Source organism: Apus apus, chromosome 4 (assembly GCF_020740795.1).
Source record: "Apus apus isolate bApuApu2 chromosome 4, bApuApu2.pri.cur, whole genome shotgun sequence".
In the NCBI taxonomy this organism is placed as follows: domain Eukaryota; kingdom Metazoa; phylum Chordata; class Aves; order Apodiformes; family Apodidae; genus Apus; species Apus apus.
Genome location: NC_067285.1, coordinates 101,945,559 through 101,963,762, shown reverse-complemented (window position 1 = coordinate 101,963,762; position 18,204 = coordinate 101,945,559).

The window sequence follows — 18,204 nt, the reverse complement described above, 5'->3', positions numbered from 1 at the left end:
AAAGAAAGGTCCCTTGCATCCTCTCTTTCCTCACACCTTTCCAAAGCACACCTTTCCAAAGCACACCTTCTGATAGAGAACCTCTCGGCTGCCAGTGGTACAGAGAACCCATTACCACTGAGTCAGATGGAATTCTTGAAATTACACTCTTTTTCCTGTGAGCATATGAAGATAATATACCCTATTGCAAAGAAATGAAAGGTCTGAGAACAGAGATTAACCCAAGTAATTCTGCTCTTATTGCTTTTGTATAGAATTTGATGAGGCTGTTTTTAAAGCTGGGACACATAAACTCAGCACGAATCTGTGTTACCTGTGTTCCATAATCCCATTAATATATCTCATCACAAAGCAATTACTTAAAATACCTCTTGCTCTGAAACAGTCCTTTTTGGCAGCAGTAGAACAAGAGTCTTCAACCTCAGCCATGTCAGCTAAGACAAAGTGTAGCTTTGCTAAAACCTGTAGGTATGCAAAGCCTTCCAAAGTTAATAAAGTAAAATTAACTTCTAACAAAATACAATAGACTGTTCAATAAGGTGCAACAGACCTTGTATACACAATTTTTCTCTTCTAGTATTTTGGGGTTTTTTTGCTTCAAAGCAGTTATGTCAGATTTCTACAGAGAACCCTAAAACAAAGTCTCTAGCCCAATATTTCTAGGTGTAAAAAACTCACTGCCACTGTCAGACTCTAGATTATTCTGACTGTCCCATTGTAAAATGGCTTGAAATCACAGATTGATGAAAAGAGGAATATCAGCTGTCATCCCAGCTTTCCAGCATTTGTCTAACTTGCTCTTATCCTGTCAATAAAAAAAAAGGTTATTAACAGAGCAGGAACTCAAAGGAATTGCTTGAAGCCTGTTTCTTAGATACAAAATTTATGGTATTCAGACAAATTCACCAAAAAAGTGTTGGGGAAAAAAAGGTTGTATTATATATTTTCAGATAAAAATTCATATTTAAAATACTGTCAGGTCTTCTTTCATCTTCAGAGCTGACAAGCACAGGAAAACATGTTGCAAATAAAAGCAGCCTTCCAAAATGTCAAACTGATTATGCATTCACAAGTCAGCTCCTTGAGGCTCAGCTAGATGACAAATATCACACAAGTCCACTACATGGTTTAGCTGTTGTTGTTTAAGAAGCTGGACAACAGCCTTTTCTACACACATTGCAGAAACAGCCATGTTGCAAAAGGCATACCCAGTGACAATATTTCCTCACCTATATATTAAATGTTATGTTAATTTATGTTGGTGGTTGATAAAATATGGTAAAGGCTGGCATCAAGCTGCTAGCATTTTAGCACATCACTTATTTCACAGGTCATATGTTGAATAGTTCTGTGATTTTGTCCATTTTAATTTCCACTATTTCTCTATACTTCAACAGTGAGAGCAGTCTGTGACAATCTAGCTCTAGGAAGCTAGAAAAAGTGTTGTAAAAGATGACTAGACACATTTTGTGCATGCAGGAACTTTTCAATGTCATGAGATGTTTCCCAGTACATACCTTTCTAACATCAATGAAGTATTGAGCAATAAAAGGCATGTATGTCAAATTATAACTGATAATGGACAATAATTTTCTTCCATTGACTTTACCAGTTTTTCTCTCTTAGGAAAATATTTAGTGTATATTTTCATTAGTGAGGTATTCTCAGAAGAACAGGGAAATTGAGACTATTTAATGTCTCTTGAAGGAATGCTTTCAACTGCTGAGAATGGAGGGGAAAAGCCATGGAAGTAATTTGCTACTGAATTTCTTAGTAATTACAGGGTTACAACACATGCAAAAACAATGAGTCTCCTTTTGAAATTTTACATGGGTGAAAGGTGAAGACCAAGATGAATTGGGTCACTTGTTTATTCTGATGATGATGACAAGCTTGAATATATGATAATCAAGAGAAGCCAAGAGCTACTTTGACATAAATGAAAATTAACACACCTTGAATTGCAGAAAAGCCTAAAATGATTTAGACTTTCTTATTCAGATACAGTTTCCACAGAATCTGGTAGCACCAGGAAAATATATAGAAAGTCAATAAAGCTTTAATAATCCCCATGTTCATTAATGCCCGTGTAGCTTGTGCAGCATTATATTCTAGTGCTCATAATGACAGCATGTTGTCTCTCTTGGAAAGCTGACAATAAGTTAATATTTTATAATATACAATAAATTAAGCTGAGTTAATGTGTGCTAGTATATGAACAAGATTTTTCAAGAAGCCATGACAGGGTTAATCAGCTGGTGTTCTTTACTGCACAGAGATAGGACAATTTCAGCTGAAATTAGAATCTCTTTGTCAAAGAGACGGTGAATGAACCATCATAACCAGTCCAATGTATATCACACACTGAAGAGTGTCACAGAAGATGCCCACGTATGGGTGTCTTAATAAATGTAAAGCTTTTATTGACAGGATTTCCTCTTCTGAAGAATAAGAATAATAGCTCTTTGTGAGCATAAGACACACCATTGTTTTGCAACAACTTTTTTTCTACATTTTTAGAGATAAAATATCAGCTCCAGCACTCTAGAACTCCACATACTATCTTCAAACACCTCAGCCAAGCACCCTGCCAAGCTGTGACTTAAAAATATCCAATGTGGGAGAATCTACCACTTCCCTTGGGAGACAATTCCAATGTTTGATTGTCCTCATGGTGAAAATTATGTTTCACAGAGTATTATAATTTAAATATGCCTGCCCATTATGGAGTATTCACATAAACCGCAACCACTTGGATTACTTCCAGCCTCTGACTGCGATTAAGAGCCTATCACCGTGGTATTTTGAAGGCACTAGATAAAAGTCTTTAAAAATACTGTGAGTCAGCAAACTCCTCTGTCCTTTGGGAAGATGATCTAGATTACAGTTGTGCAAACAAGAACAAAGTGTGCCTGCCTAGGTCTAAAGTATATGCTGACTTCATATAATGAATTTTTTAGGACAGAAGTCAGTTAAATTCACTCTTCCCTCTCTCTTGGGGATGAAGAAGGAGGTTGAACCAGCTTTTACATAGTACAGTCTCCATATAGCCAACAGAGAGTTCTCTGGAGGCCACCATTAAGATTCTCTGCACCTGAATTAATTCCATTTACTCTTTAGTGAAGATCAATAAAGAGTTATTAATGATACTACAGAACAGGGAAATTCAATAAGTGCTCCAGAGTTACACTGAGTGCTTGCAGCCAAACCTAGCATTAAATCCAGACCTCTGGAAACCAAATTACTTCTGTACAAGATCTTTTTCTTCATCAGCATGAAAACCAGAATCTTGATTAAAAAGTAACCTGGGTAGACCTATAATAATATTTAAGGATAAGAATACATCTTGAGAACACCTTCCAGGTGATCAGATCAGACTGAGAACTCATCAGCACCACTGAACAGAAAAGAACACCATTTGAGTTGAAAAAGGGTGCTTGTTATGAATCAGTGAATTAGCCTTTCCTTCTAGATAAAATGTAATGGCAACATGCCCAGTTTTTCATGATGAACAAAATGATGTAACAGGTTTCTATCACCTCTAATTTTAAAAAGTCAATTATCTACTTTAACAAGATGCTTTCTTTGACAAGGGCCAACAATAATGATGATGGACATACCCTTTTTACTTACAAGGTTCTTTTGCAATTTACATATATAATATTTTTCATGGAATTAACAATATTCAGAAATACGCTGAAAAGTTAATTGAAGCAAGTCTAGATCTGTCTCTCATGTAAACACATGGAGTACAAACACACATAGGATGATTATCAGTAGCTTAAGTGGGTTTTATCAAGATGGCATTTAAGCCTTACTTCAAGTGCTCTGGGGTTATTTTTAAAAAACTTGTCTAAGAAGACAAATCACTTCTTGGGAGTTTTTCAGCCATTTGATTAAGAACCACCCATTATCCACAAAAGCCCTGCAGCTATTCTAGCAGAAAACTTAAAGACAAAGATATTATAAATATCAGGAATAATATTGCAACAGTTGGATTTAAAGTGTATTTGTTTTCTTGTTAGAACCAGTAAACATTCCCTAAAATATAGTTCTTAAAAACCATAATAGGAACTCATTTGAGTAGCAGCTCAGAAGACAAATAACTCAATTCTCTTCCTCATTCAAAAAGTTTGGTTTTCATTTTGTGATATGAAGTATGAAATCTAGTCTGAAGCACAAAGATTAAAACCTTCAACTATAATAAAAATGTTGCCTTTCTCAATATATCATTTCCTGTTTCTTCTGATCCCAATATTTTCTCACAGAATCAGAGAATCACAGAATCTTAGGGGTTGGAAGGGACCTTGAAAGATCATCTAGTCCAACCCCCCTGCCAGGCAGGATCACCCAGAGCACATCACACAGGAACGTATCCAGGCGGGTTTTGAATGTCTTCAGCAAAGGAGACTCCACAGGCTCTCTGGGCAGCCTGTTCCAGTGCTCTGTCACTCTCACAGTAAAGAAGTTTTTTTCTGATGTTTATGTGGAACCTCCTATGTTCCAGTTTGCACCCATTGCCCCTTGTCCTATCACTAGACATCACTGAAAAAAGCCTGGCTCCATCCTCCTGACACTCGCCCTCAATGTATTTGTAAACATTGATGAGGTCGCCCCTCAGTCTCCTCCAAGCTAAAGAGACCCAGCTCCCGCAGCCTTTCCTTATAAGGGAGATGTTCCACTCCTTTAATCATCTTTGTGGCTCTGGACTGGACTCTTTCAAGCACTTCCCTGTCCTTCTTGAACTGAGGGGCCCAGAACTGGACACAATATTCCAGATGCGGCCTCACCAATGCAGAATAGAGGGGGAGGAGAACCTCTCTTGACCTACTAACCACACCCTTTCTAGTATACCCCAGGATGCCATTGGTCTTCTTGGCTACAAGGGCACATTGCTGGCTCATGGTATCATTCTCACAGCAGTCTCTCTGTTTCTGTACACAGACATCTGGGCCAGATGTTGATTTCTCAGCTATAGAAAAAATCAGTGGCATAAGAGTCCAAGTGCACTCCTGCTTCAATTTGTCTTACCTACTTACACTTATACCCACCATTCCTGCAATAGGATGGTCAAACAGTATGTAAATAAATCTCTTTTTCCAGAAAACTCAGTCTAGTAATAATTGTGGGTTTGCGGGAACAACTGTCACAAGAATTGACCTAATCAAACCCTAAAGCAATGAGCGAACATTCCTTTTGCCTACACAGCTCCCTCTCCTCCAGCTATACTACACACACCCTTGCACAACTCAGAAGCAATAATGTGTCCCTCCCAGAGGGAAATACTCTTCAAGTATTAAAAGAAGAACCAGGAGAGTATGGCTGTACCAACCCTCAACAGCAAGTGTTGTGTTCACAGTATGATCGGGCAAAGGCAGAAAGCGGAACCAGGAGGAGATCCTGGAAAGTGCTATATCAAGAGGTTGAGAAGAACATTTCCTGAAATGGGAAATTCACATAAGGTTTCAAAGAGTTCACAATTACATTGAAGTTATCAAAATACAAAAGTGAAGATGATTCCTAAGCTGCTAATGCTATGTGGCACTCTTGACAGTAGTTTTTTTGTTACGACAACAGTTACCTAGAACAAGATATGTGTCCTTCTCAAGATGTAAGTCATATGATGAAAAAAGAAGATAAAATCAATTTTTCCATATTGGTCTGTTTGTGATTTTTGAGAACAGGGTTTCTACTAAGCCTGCCATTGGTCTCGCTAGATGTGAATAACAAGATTAAAACTTCAAGGACTGTATCCTCAGCCAGTATACATTTACGTAGAAGAATTGAGGCTTTGGCCTAAACTAATCAAAAGCCCATTTGTGTTTTAAAAATTCAAACAATTTTAATATTTTAATATCCCCCCTCGGGTTATTGAGAAAAATCTGATTTAATACCCACCAACCATCTGATTTATATAAATATCTTATAAACTTTAATACTGGTGCCTTTGCACACTTAAAAGCCACGTGGGATATGAGAACAGGGAAAAGTTGCATGGAAAGTCAGTGGGAAAAGATCTGGTTTCTTAGTTATAAAGCAATAAAGGGCATGCATTTAAAATTACATATTTTAATATTTCACATAAGCTATACTGGTTGCTGCGGAAAATAAGTACATTGGTTCAGAGCTTTGCATATGCTTGTTGATCGTAACAAATCCAAGTGGGGGGCCCAGGCTGTGTGCTCAGGCACTGTGTGGTCAGGTGTGCACACTGAGCACTGAGGAAAAATCACCCTTCTGAACTATGTCACCAGTCCTGCTTCTTATGTTACTCAAATCTCTCATCTGCAGGATTTGCCATCAAGGAAGGTAAGTGGGCCATTGGTCAGATTGATGGCAGTGAAGTCATTTGCTCTCTGGCACTGGAAAGACAGAATTCACTTGAGTTAATCACCTGACCTTGACAAAATTCCTCCCTGCTTAGAAGGTTAATATAAAGTGAATGGGCTGCACAAGTTCCAGTTGAAGCTGGAAATGCAGCTTCAACTGCTGCAGGTTGGGAAATGCAGGAGGAAGACATGGGGATGGAGGCAAGAGGAAGTAAAGTGTGGCAAGGTGAAAGTATGCCAGGCAGGGCTCACCACAGCCATCCTGCATGAATCCCTGACAATGGGATCACTTCTTATGTTCCACAGGAGTCGGAGAAGAGAGCCCAGAGGTGTCTGAGGGGCTTTTGGCCAAGGCTCATGAGAGTCCCTCCAATGGAATGGGGGTGCAGGGCAAGGGCAATGATGAGCTGACCTGAGGGCTTGCTGCTGGGGAGATGGACACAGCAAGAGCTGAAGAAGGAGCTCAAACCCATCCCATTATCTGGCGTCATCTTTTACTGTATTATTTCATTTTGTTGTAGAAGAGCCTTTTTTCTGAGATATTCCCTGTCAATTTAAACTCTATGAGCTGAGGGATGAATGCAGGGCCCTGTGCTGAACGCTGCCATCAACCCAAGTGAAAAGGCAAATAGCTGCAAAATGCCAGTGGCCACAAGACATGGCAGGAGTCAGATCCCATAGTGATGGTTTGACCCATGCAAATGCCTGGCTTTATTCAGACCAACACTGGGCCCTGATGTCACTTCTGAAACTAAATGCTCTTAAAGTAAGCCAAAATAAACCAAATCTTATCACAGAACAGAAGTATCCCCAGACAGCACTGTAGTGATACAGCTGGGCCGGAGCCATGACACAGGAATAACTGGGAAAGTTTTCCCTTGATGACAAGCCCTCAGCTTGATGCTCCCTCTGGAGTGCTGGTGGCTGGCCAGGCAATGAAAGCCTGGAGAGCAAGGCCAACAGAACAGCAGGAGCAAGGGGCAGCCTCTGCACTGTCCCCTGTCTCCTTCCAACCTTTTCCAGCAGTGCTGCCATAGGAGCCAGGGCCTGTTGGTGCTGTTTGGTGATAGGATGCCATCCCCTGAGTGTGCCAGGTGCAAGGACACCCTCAATTGTAGCTTATCCAGGAGAGGGGGGAGGCTGTAGTAACCACAGCAGTAGCCACAGCTATAGAAGGGGGAAAGAAAATCACAGAATCACCAAAAATGAAAAGAAGCTTAAAAAGTCATTTAGTTCACCCTTCTCTCTCCCATTCAAAGGCAGGACCAAATTAAAATCTACTAATAATAAATGCTTTCCTCCCTGTCCTTAGGGAATTTCTAGTTATGGACAGTACACAGTTTCCTTAGTAATTTATTTCTGTCTTTCTTCAGTCTTTGCAGTTAGACGTTTTCCCCAATATTCCAACTAAAGTGGGCAATTTAAGCTCATTATTTCTGATATTACCTGCAGGAGATGGTGGAGCACTTTTTCCCTTCCTCACTGAGAAATCTTTGACATGTTGAGGCCTCTAAGATATCTTCCAGAGGCTTCCTCTACTCAAGACTGGGAACAGAAGGCAGATGGCAAATTACTTACACAGAAAGCATATGTATTGGTCCATTTCATCTGAGTCTGTAAATATAACACAGACATAATATCAGGATAATCCATCAGACAGAAAGCCATCTACTCATACTTGGGTACTAGGAATAATTAGTTCAATGGTGAAATTGAGCAGATGGTAAAAATAAGGAGAATCCCATAATTTTATTGAATGTTGTGCTATAGAATTTACCTTAATGTACTTCAAGGAATTTCTGTTTGTTGTCTGTGGAACAATGATGCATGATCTGTAACTTCTTAACCCAAGTAGTAACATGTATTTCTTGACAGATGTATTTCTCGATTTCTTTTTCAACAGCAGTGAGCATTTGGAAACAAGAGAAGTTGTTTCAGTCTGGAAAGCATACTTTTTCAGCATAATACTGAAAAGCATTATGATCATTACTCATCTATCTCAGCTCATCTCCAAATAATATACACATTGCTCAGTGACACAAATTATACCAAATTTATTAATAGACACTTGTGAAGAAAAATACAGCAAAACATCTACAGCATTTTCCATTCTCCCTTGCTTCTAAGTTTTTTATTCATGCTTTAGTATACTTCTCTCTTGAGTAATTTCAACCTTCTCTTTAGCTTAACTCTTCTTAAAAGTGCTCCAAATAGATGCAGAAATTAGTTTTCCTGTATGTACTTTTCCAGACCAACAGCTGAAGGGACTGGGGAGGGCAATGTTTAGTTCTGACAAACTATTACTCCATGTCCAGTTTCATATGTGCCACTCTTGCTAGAGCCAGGCATGAACTTGGAAGAGGGAAGAGTTCTTAGCACATCTCCCAAGCCTTTTGTCACATAAGTCTTTTAGCAATAGAAGATGTCTAGATGATTCTCCAAAGCAGGAAAAATATGATTTTGCTATAACACCTTAAAAGTTCAGATGTGGCTATATACACTGCACACTGAGACCTAGATTCATCTCCACTAACTAATTCATCAAACTGAGCTTTCCTATAAGGGCAGTAGAAAAATACAAGACCCTCCAAAAAATACCATGAAAATCACAAACTGCCTTTTGGCTTAACTGAGGAAATAAAGGTAATTTTATTCCTAACTTTGTCACTCAGCTAACCCAAAGCTTTAATTATGTTGCCCTAAGAGAAGAATTTCTGCAATATGATCTCCTACAGACACTGCAGACACTATTGAGGCCCTGCGTCTACATACAGTGATACCAACAATCTTTTCCTGCATATCTTGTTTCAATTCCTGGCCATAGCTCTACTGTACTGACTCAGGCTGCAGCTTACCAGTTGCACTGATATCTCTACTTCTTTATTTTTATGATTCAATATGATAATACAACACTTTTCTTCTACAGTACTGTTGGTATTTTGAGCAGCTTTAGCAGAAAAACAATTCTGAAACAAAAGAAAACAGAAACAATTTTTAAGAAAATTTTCCTATTTCTAGAAGGAAACAGAGAGAAGAAATGTAGACATACCGATTATATAAGCAACAAATTATTTTGTATAGGTTGTCAACAGGTATAATCAAGCCTGACAATCCACCTTCAAAGCCTGCGACTAATTTAATACAAGCAGGAGATCTGTAAGGGAATATGGAGTTCCCCACAGTGAGGTCCCCCCAGATGTGCTCCACCTGGACAGTAACCCAAAGTCATTACCACCTGGCAATCAATTCAGGGACCTGTACAAAATAGGTGAATGGTCTCAACTCGGTTTCCAATTGTAAGGTGGTCACAGTGGGGAAATCTCTGTTATAATGGACAATAAAGGGCAGCTACACTAGCAAGACCTCAGATGGTCCCCTGAGAGTTATACAGGGATAGGGAGAACACCTTCAATGGGCACAGATTAATAGGTTGCACCCAGGTGACTGTGCCTTGCAAGTCTTATAGTAGACTAAAAAGTAATGTCTGCTTTGTTTTTGTCTGTCTGTTTTATTTACACATGTAAAATTTGAAGTATTGTTATTTATTTCCACTTACAGCATATATTTCTCAACACCCTGAGTACTGCACAGCATTTTTACCAAGATCAGTTTCATGAAGAAATCCTTATTTTATGTATTCCCACCAAAATAGGGCAAAAAAGAGAAAACTAAAGAAAATACAGCACAGACTTACAAATCTGACAGGGAATTTGGTTTATAAAAGCATTCACCAAAATAATACAAGTCACATTGTTTTTATAACCAGGATCCTGCATTTGCTGTTGAGCCAGCTGCAGTTGGACACTGCTTGGACAGCAGATGGTGTCCTACTGTAATACTAAGCTACACAGCTCAGAGAGGAATCTTAAACCAGTCTTTAAAATACTCTCCAATTTCCATTTAATTACTCGAATTTTCTTTAGAGACTACAGAATAGAAAAAAAATGATGGGACTGTTTAAACACTAGGCTGAATTTAAAAGTTTAGTATGTCAAAAACAGTGACTTTGAAACACAGGTCCAATTTCTGGGAGTATTTTCCAGTATTTAAAGGAACTTTAAGAAAATGTGATCATACCACTTAAGTGCCTGAGTGGTGCTTTTCAAAGGCACCACAGGCAAATAAGTGTTAAGCATCCCTCTGAGACTCATGGGAGTCAGATGCCTCACACTTAACTGTGCCTTTGAAAATTTTCTCCTTGCAGTATATTGTATCTGCGTATAGCAATGAGAAATCTAAACTTACAGTTATTCTGGTAAAGGCAATGCAAAGATTTATGAGCTTGTATGGGAAAAGACTTTTTTTTTTTTTTTCTGTGTTGCATAACATCTTGCAAAGTGGGCATCTGGTCTCCACTGGAGCTCTCAGATACCAACTTAGTACAATTACAAGTCCATAGGCATTAAATTTATCCCTGATAAACAACAGACTGTTGCTGTGATATTAAGTCTAAAGGAACTTATTTACTGCTTTCAGTCTGCATCTTAAGCCATTTTTCCTTGTATGGTTAGTTTTGCCCTTATCTTTGGGATCTGCACAAGCTCCCAGCACTTTGTGACTGATGAGGTGAACTGGATGGTGAACAGAAATCTGTTGCATTGAGAAGCTACAAGTCTGCTGATGACACTGGACTTCAGGAAGTAGGTAGGTAGGTAGGCAGGTAGGTAGGTAGGTAGGTAGGTAGGTAGGTAGGTAGGTAGGTAGGTAGGTAGGTAAAAGTGAGAGATCCCTACAGGCTTGGAGACTGTCAGTGTTGCACAGAACCTGACTCATGGCTAAGTCTGGTCTAAAAACACTCTTTCAGTGATTCCCCTTTCACATCACTTACCGAATCACCGCTGTGGCCACTGCGGGATCTGAAGCACTGCTGAGCAGGCTGGTGTGACTCAGCTCAGGGTTATCTGGAGTTTGCAAGGCTAGACTGAATTTACTGTCACTGGGAGGGCAAAATTTGTTGGAAATAGTTTTGTCATTCATACTGGAAGGTGATGAAATCTTTGCTGGCTAGAGGAGATAATCACCATCTTGAACACCCAAACCCAGGCTGTGACAGGGGAGTCATAAATGGTGCTATTTGCATGATTGTCACTGAGTCATATTTTTCCTTTTTCACAGAGACCTAAAATTCAACTCTCTTTCTGCTGCTTTCATAAGAAAATAATTGTTCCTTTAGCCTCAGGTTATGGGAGTAGTCCCACTGATTTTGGTGAGATTCTTCATATGAGAAAGCACTCTTAACCTCATCCCTTAAAGAAGCAGTATAGTAGTAGTCATATGAATGAGATACCTGGTTTTCAGAAAATGTTTCTATTTTCTTCATCCTCCCAGATGTAACAGAGGATGCAGAGAGGTCAATATTCTCCAAAAACATTTACATAACCTCTCCAAAAACAATAAAATGATGAAACCCAGAATCTGCAAATTGTGGTGATTTGTAGTGCTTTGATTTACAGCCCTGTTGGGTTCAGAGTGAATGATTTCTACAGAGACCAGTCCCTCTAATCGGAATTTTACAAGAAACGGATGTGCTAAAAGAAACAGAAAGCTAACAGGGCTTCTGGTTACATTTTCAGCCTGATTTATAGAGCTGTAAAACTCTCAGTATCAGGGAGCTGACACCAGTTTCTAGAGAGCTGTGAACACTTGTTTTCATCTGATTTTCCGGCAGGGTTTCTGGGCCCACTTCGTTCACAAAAGACCCCAGTGAAATCCATGTCAGATGTTAGAGAGTATGGAACACTGGTGTCTCAAGCAAACTAGAGGCAAAGGAGAACCATTTTTGTAGCTGAGCAAAAAATACTAGTCCTGGGAACATCTGGTTTGGGGACACAAGTGTACTTTTAAGGATTCAGGAGTGGAAGTGGAGCTGAGGTGGCAGCAGGTGTTGCTGGGGCTGATATGGCTAAGGGAGGTCTGGTCTGGCATGGTGAGGGATGCTGTAAAACTGAGCAGTCCCCAAGCTGAGAATGGTAAGATCTGGAGAGAAAGAAGGGGGAATGAACCAGGGACAGAAGGTGCAGGCTATTGAAGGTAGCAGCCTTGGTTGGTGCTCACTACATGGCACAGGGACATGGAGAGACAGGGCAGAGGGGCAGAGAAGAGCTTGGGAGCCTTGAGCAGGTGGGCAGGAGATCTGCCATGGTCAGGCTCCCCTGAAGATCCCACCTGGGCTGGGGCAGACAGGGACACGCAGGTAAAAGCAGTGCTCAAGGCCACTCATGATGGTAAAATCCCCTAAGGAGAACAAAAGAAAACCAGCACATCCACAAAGCCAAGAGTAATACCCAAGATGGGAGAGATAAAGTGGAAAGGAGAAGGAAAGGGCATGGGCCAGGCACAAGGATCAGAGGAGGACAGACATGAGCGCATGCTCAGGTCAGGACTGGGTAAATCACCAGGAACTACCTCCTGGAGGTGGGCCATGATTCACAGTAAAACCTCCATCTGCCTCTGTAAGGATGCTAAACTATTTGACCTACAGGAGGGAAGAGGTCCACGGCTCAGATTTCACCAGTTCTACTCCTTCTTATAGCCAGAAATGTATAAAAATGATTGACTTGTATTTTCATGCTCAAAACGAGAAGTATGTAAAAGTTAAAACAGAATAATCTGAAGTATCTTTTGAGAGGATGAACTGTTCCCTTCCAGAAAACGAATAAGTTGTCAAACACAGGTTATTACAGGTGCTTGAATTAGTATCCAGTCCAAAGAGAACTGCAGGAGATTCTACTGGAAAGGAAAATAGAAAATTACTTTAAACCAGTACTTTTAAGCCTAGTGGATTCTCAGATCTAAGACCCTGATCCAACCATTTGTTTTGTTCCAGAACACTTAGTGAGCCTGTAGGCAGATACCATAGTGCCCAATTGGCAAAGATTTTAGGATCAAAGCCTGAGGTATTTATGTGTTGGCTAACAGGCCAGCATAAAATAGCAGCTTCTGCTGACATAGCATTTAAGAAAATGTTCTTACCTTGTGATGCTGTTTCAAGAAACCCTACTGGTTACATTATTATATCAAATTATTAAATATTAGATGTATGATTTTATAAAATTGTTTAGTAGTATGTCCAGTTATTTTGGTTTCAGAATGTCAAATTAAAAACTGTTTTTAATTAATAAAGCAAGGTGCATTTTATTGCACTAGTAAGTGCAGCTTTAAAGATTTATTACCACTTTCCAAGAATTTACTTCCTTTATTTTAAAAAATACATTGGTATCTTAAATTACTCTTAAAGATCAAACTTAGATGGAGAGGCTCTGATCCAGCAAACACATATGCTTATGAGTAATTTAACTGTATGAGTAACTTCATAGAATTCAGCGGGTGAGAGAGAAGCTGTGATCCATGGAACTCCTAATGTGAGTTAAGTTTTTCATGGGCACAACTGTTTGCAGGACTGGAGCCAAATAAAACACATATACAAACTCCCATCTAGAAGAAAAGGCAAATGAATACACAGAAAAAGGCAATTACACATTATTGAATGTTCTAAGAACAATATATTCAATAAGTGCATGAACGCAAATATGGGTTCAAAGATGCAGGTGGCCTAGCTGTAATTGGTTGATAATAAATGGACAGGTAGAATGAAATGGAAATGTGAAGTGATCACAGTGAAACTCTCTTTGTGTCTGAGTTTCTCTGTAATTGAGTTGTTTCTTAGATGCAAGAAGTATACACAGAAAATGCACAAAGGGAAAAAAATGAAGTTTGTACTCAGCTACCATCTTTGGACACTGAATGCATGTGTTATGCTGTCTAAAGAGCACTTCTTTTAGAATCACAAGACGTTTGAGAACACCTGAGGTAGATGCCTGGGTACCCAGGGTGATCAGTAAGTAAGAAGTAGGCACCTCTAAAGATTAAATTTTAGAAAATCTTGTACTACTCTCAGGACCCTGAAATTACCTATCTATTTTGTATCAGATAACCACTAGCTATAACTTTAAAACAGAGCCAGGTTTCTCTTGTTGCTCATTCTCTCTCTGATCCTTCGGCTATGATCCATGTGCTGCAGAAGGACCTGGCTTCCACAGAGAGAAGGGGAGCAGCGCTTCAGACCATGGCAGGGGAAGGGAACACTGCCCTGGGAGGTGGGTACTTTGGCTTTGAGCTCTTCAGGAGAGCATGGAGGGGAACCCTCTCTGCTCTGAGCTAGGCTGCTGTGTCCTATTCCAGCTGTAGTTTTTTTAGGAGAGTGATGCTGACCAACCTGCCTGATTCTGAGTTCAGCACTTCCTGGCAACTGAGTGCAGGCTGAGTGCCCCTACACACTCATTTTGAGTTGAGCTTCCATGGGAATACATTATGTAGCTGCCCATTTTCTGAGTTTATGGATTTCAGGAGGTGTTGGTATGCCTCTACAAAACTGTGCAGTCCAACACAGGAGTACCAACTGGTTCTTGACAGCACAGAGTGTGTCAAATTGCTCCTTGAGATTTAGATACCTGTAGTTTACCTGTGCTCCAGTACAAGCAGAATCCAAAAGGCCAACTGCTGTCCTGCAATGCCAAAACTCTGCAGCTGGGAGAGACTGAATAATTCCCTTTTTGGCCTGTCCTCCTTATTAAAATATGTGTGAAAACTTCAGACCCCCTGTGCCAGGGTGTGGAAGCCTTAAGCACTCTGCAATTCTCCTCATGCATTGCCAGTAGACAGTTTGAAAACGTTTATGTTCCTACACATATTTTGCCCCTATGAAATAAATGCTGCTGCCAGGCACAGTACAACGCACCCAGTGTCTTCTGCAGCATTCCTGCTGCTGTTCACTCAAAAGTGCATCTTTAAGAGTGTGGTTCTATCTCTTCACCTCCTTGCCCCTTACCTGTGCTTTAGCAGTCTCTACACAGAAAATATTGCTATCATCCACAAGATATTCACTCCAGCTCCACTGCATGCTAGCTACCTGTTTTTCCTTTGTATCTTTTTTTTCCAGAGCAATTTCTCCAAGATTGATCTCTCCTCTGGCTGTACAGGGCTCTCATGCATCCTACTTATCTTCTGGAAATACTTCTACTCTGAATGCAAACACAGCACAGTAGGAATATTACAAAGAGTTCAATTATTTTGACAGATCTTTCTTCCTGGTCCATGTTTGGGATGCACACTGCTAATGAGTGGATCTTTCACATATGTAATATGTGAGGTACAGAAATGTTTACTTTCTGTTTACATAGGAGGAAAAGAACATGAACAAGATTTAGTAATCCCTTTTTTTCTCATTTGTAATTAGACTTTAGAATAAATCAACAAAAAGATTTGTGAAAGGGAAAGTCTCACTTTTTTTGGTGGCATTGTCACCTTCAGAGTTTAATCTGCTACAGCTTTTTAACAGACCCTCCCTTGCAACCTCCATTTTGCCACCGCAACCATTAGCAAGGTCATAGCTCTAAATCTCACCAGGCAATTGATCCAGGCTTAAAAATGTTGTAAAATGTTTTGTGACACATAGCCAAGAGGGCCCTCTGTCACATCAGGAAATGAGGAACAGGGATAATGCTGATCAGATAGGCCAGTACCACTTCTAAATGCTTTAAAATGCGAAGCCACATAGCCAGGCCCAATACAACTATTTTGCAGATTCATCAGCTGCTCGCTACCTGTCTGAACATGCACACACCTGTGCAGACAGTGGTGCTGCTGCCACTGAGTTTATATTCAGGCTGAAGTCTCATGAAGGATGCAAGGAGCTTTGTCTGAAGGGAGCAGCCAGTAGAGACAAGGGTTAATCATAGCTTGAACAGGGAAGAGCTGTATTGCTTTCTACCAGATAATCCAAAATAGTGCCCCTTCTGGGTTTTTTTCACCCTTTATGCAAGGATTGCTTTACTTTTTCTTGAATGTGTGCTAACTTTGCTTATCAGTACCCAAAAAGCAAGTCCCTTGTAGGGTCCCCACTGACAAATGCTGCCAGGCAGTCATGCCCTTTCCTCTGCTCTGAATGCAGTAATTAGAGAGATGCAATTTTCCAGTAGTGCTTGACAGCCTACATCAAAGGCACAGAAACTGTTTCTGGACATTGAAAAGATAAAATTCTAATACTAACTGATGCCTCCTTCAGTTTTTATTGCAGTTCAATATAAACAGATGCTGCTGGTTTTGAAAGTATATGTTCAGTTCTGTCAGAGTATATATATTGCAGCAGTGATATCTACTGTAGTAAACACTGATATTTACCATCATATGTATATACTTGATTCAATCATGTCTATGACATTTTCTGTATGTGTGCTTACACATTCACAGATGTCTGTCTTTACATGTTCATGCACACAAATACAAACACATGCATATGAATTAAATGGAAACTGTAACTCAATCTTAACCACGGGTTTAAATTAATCATAATACACACACACTTACAAACATAGGGCTATATTTAACTTTCACATAAGCAGTGTAGAACTATTATCTTCTGTGGAGCTCTACAGTTTATGAGTCAGACCCAAAGCCTGTTAGTTAGCCAGAGGAAAGACGCCACTGACTTTATTGGGCTTTGGACCAGACCTGAAGTCAATGGTTAATTGTCTCATGAAATATAACTTTCCCTTCCAGCAAACTTAAGATAAACTTAGATCCTAATTCCAATAACTCTCTACAATTTTTTCCAAACCAATTCCTTATGGAATGGAAATGCCCATTCTTGTTCTGGGTATTTTTCAATGCTTTTGCATTTCTTTGTTTTGAAAATCGATTCAGTCATGTTAAACATTATACAAGCTTGAAAAAAGATCACAGTCACCAACTATCCAAAGTGAAATTCCCATACATAGCTCAGAAATAAATGTCATTAGAGACTTCAAACTTGGCTGGTATTAAAGCCATATTTGAGGAACGGGAAACAATTCACATTTGAAGAAATTCAGCCTAGTGTTTTAGAAAGTCAGAAGAGTCTAGGATTACATGTCCATCTCAGCTTTCTAATTTATTCTAAGTACTATCCAACTATTTTTTTTCCACGTTTTTTAATTTGGATCTGTTTTGAGGACATACATAGAAGATGCAATTATTTAGAGGGAGAATTAGCATGCCTACATGAGCTTCTTGAAATAAAGGGAGAGCTGTCTAAAGAGCTGCATTTGAACTCTGACCTAATAAGGCTCTTCATTTCATCCTAATTCAGGTATCACGGCTGACAGAAATGCAGTTAAAGATGTTTCATTTTAAAGAAATTACTCTTGAAGTGTCTTTTGACTAAAGATGCTGCCAGTCCTCCTTTGAATAATGTCTAAGTTAAAATTCTGACTTGAAAACTCAAGTCTAAGCTTTCTGAATGTAGATATTGGATACGCAGTTAATACTTAGTCTGTCTATAAAAAGAATGTGGCTGAAGTTTTTTAGCTGTGCTAATCTCTAAGAAAAGTTTGCATTTGGATTACTATTTATATGGATACAGTTGTTATCTGATACAATCAGTTGTGGAGGTATCACGCTGCTTTCTGGTGCTACGGGCTCTCAGCTGTGGGGATCTCGCAGGGTACTCGAGTTTGGGTTCCCAGCTAAAAGGCAACCAGGATCATCTCTGTTCAGCAGCCTACAGTCTCTGCACAGCCAGGTAGGTGTCTCCAGAGGCAACAATTAATTGAAAACAACGTAAGTGTTAAAGCATTTTAAAAACCACTGACTTCTATTTCTCTCTGTGTCTATACCAGTCCCTCAGTCCTGCAGCACATACGTTGTATTTTGCAACCCTGTTTTTGTTTTATTAATAGAATTTATTGTGTATTGTTTATGTAGCCTCCTACCCAAAGAGAAGATTGACAATGTTATAGAGAGAAAAATCTTTGGTCAGACTGACAACATCTACAACATCCCACTCTCTCTTCTTGTGGTATACCACGGACGTAGCTTTCACAGTAAGTCCAAAGCTCAT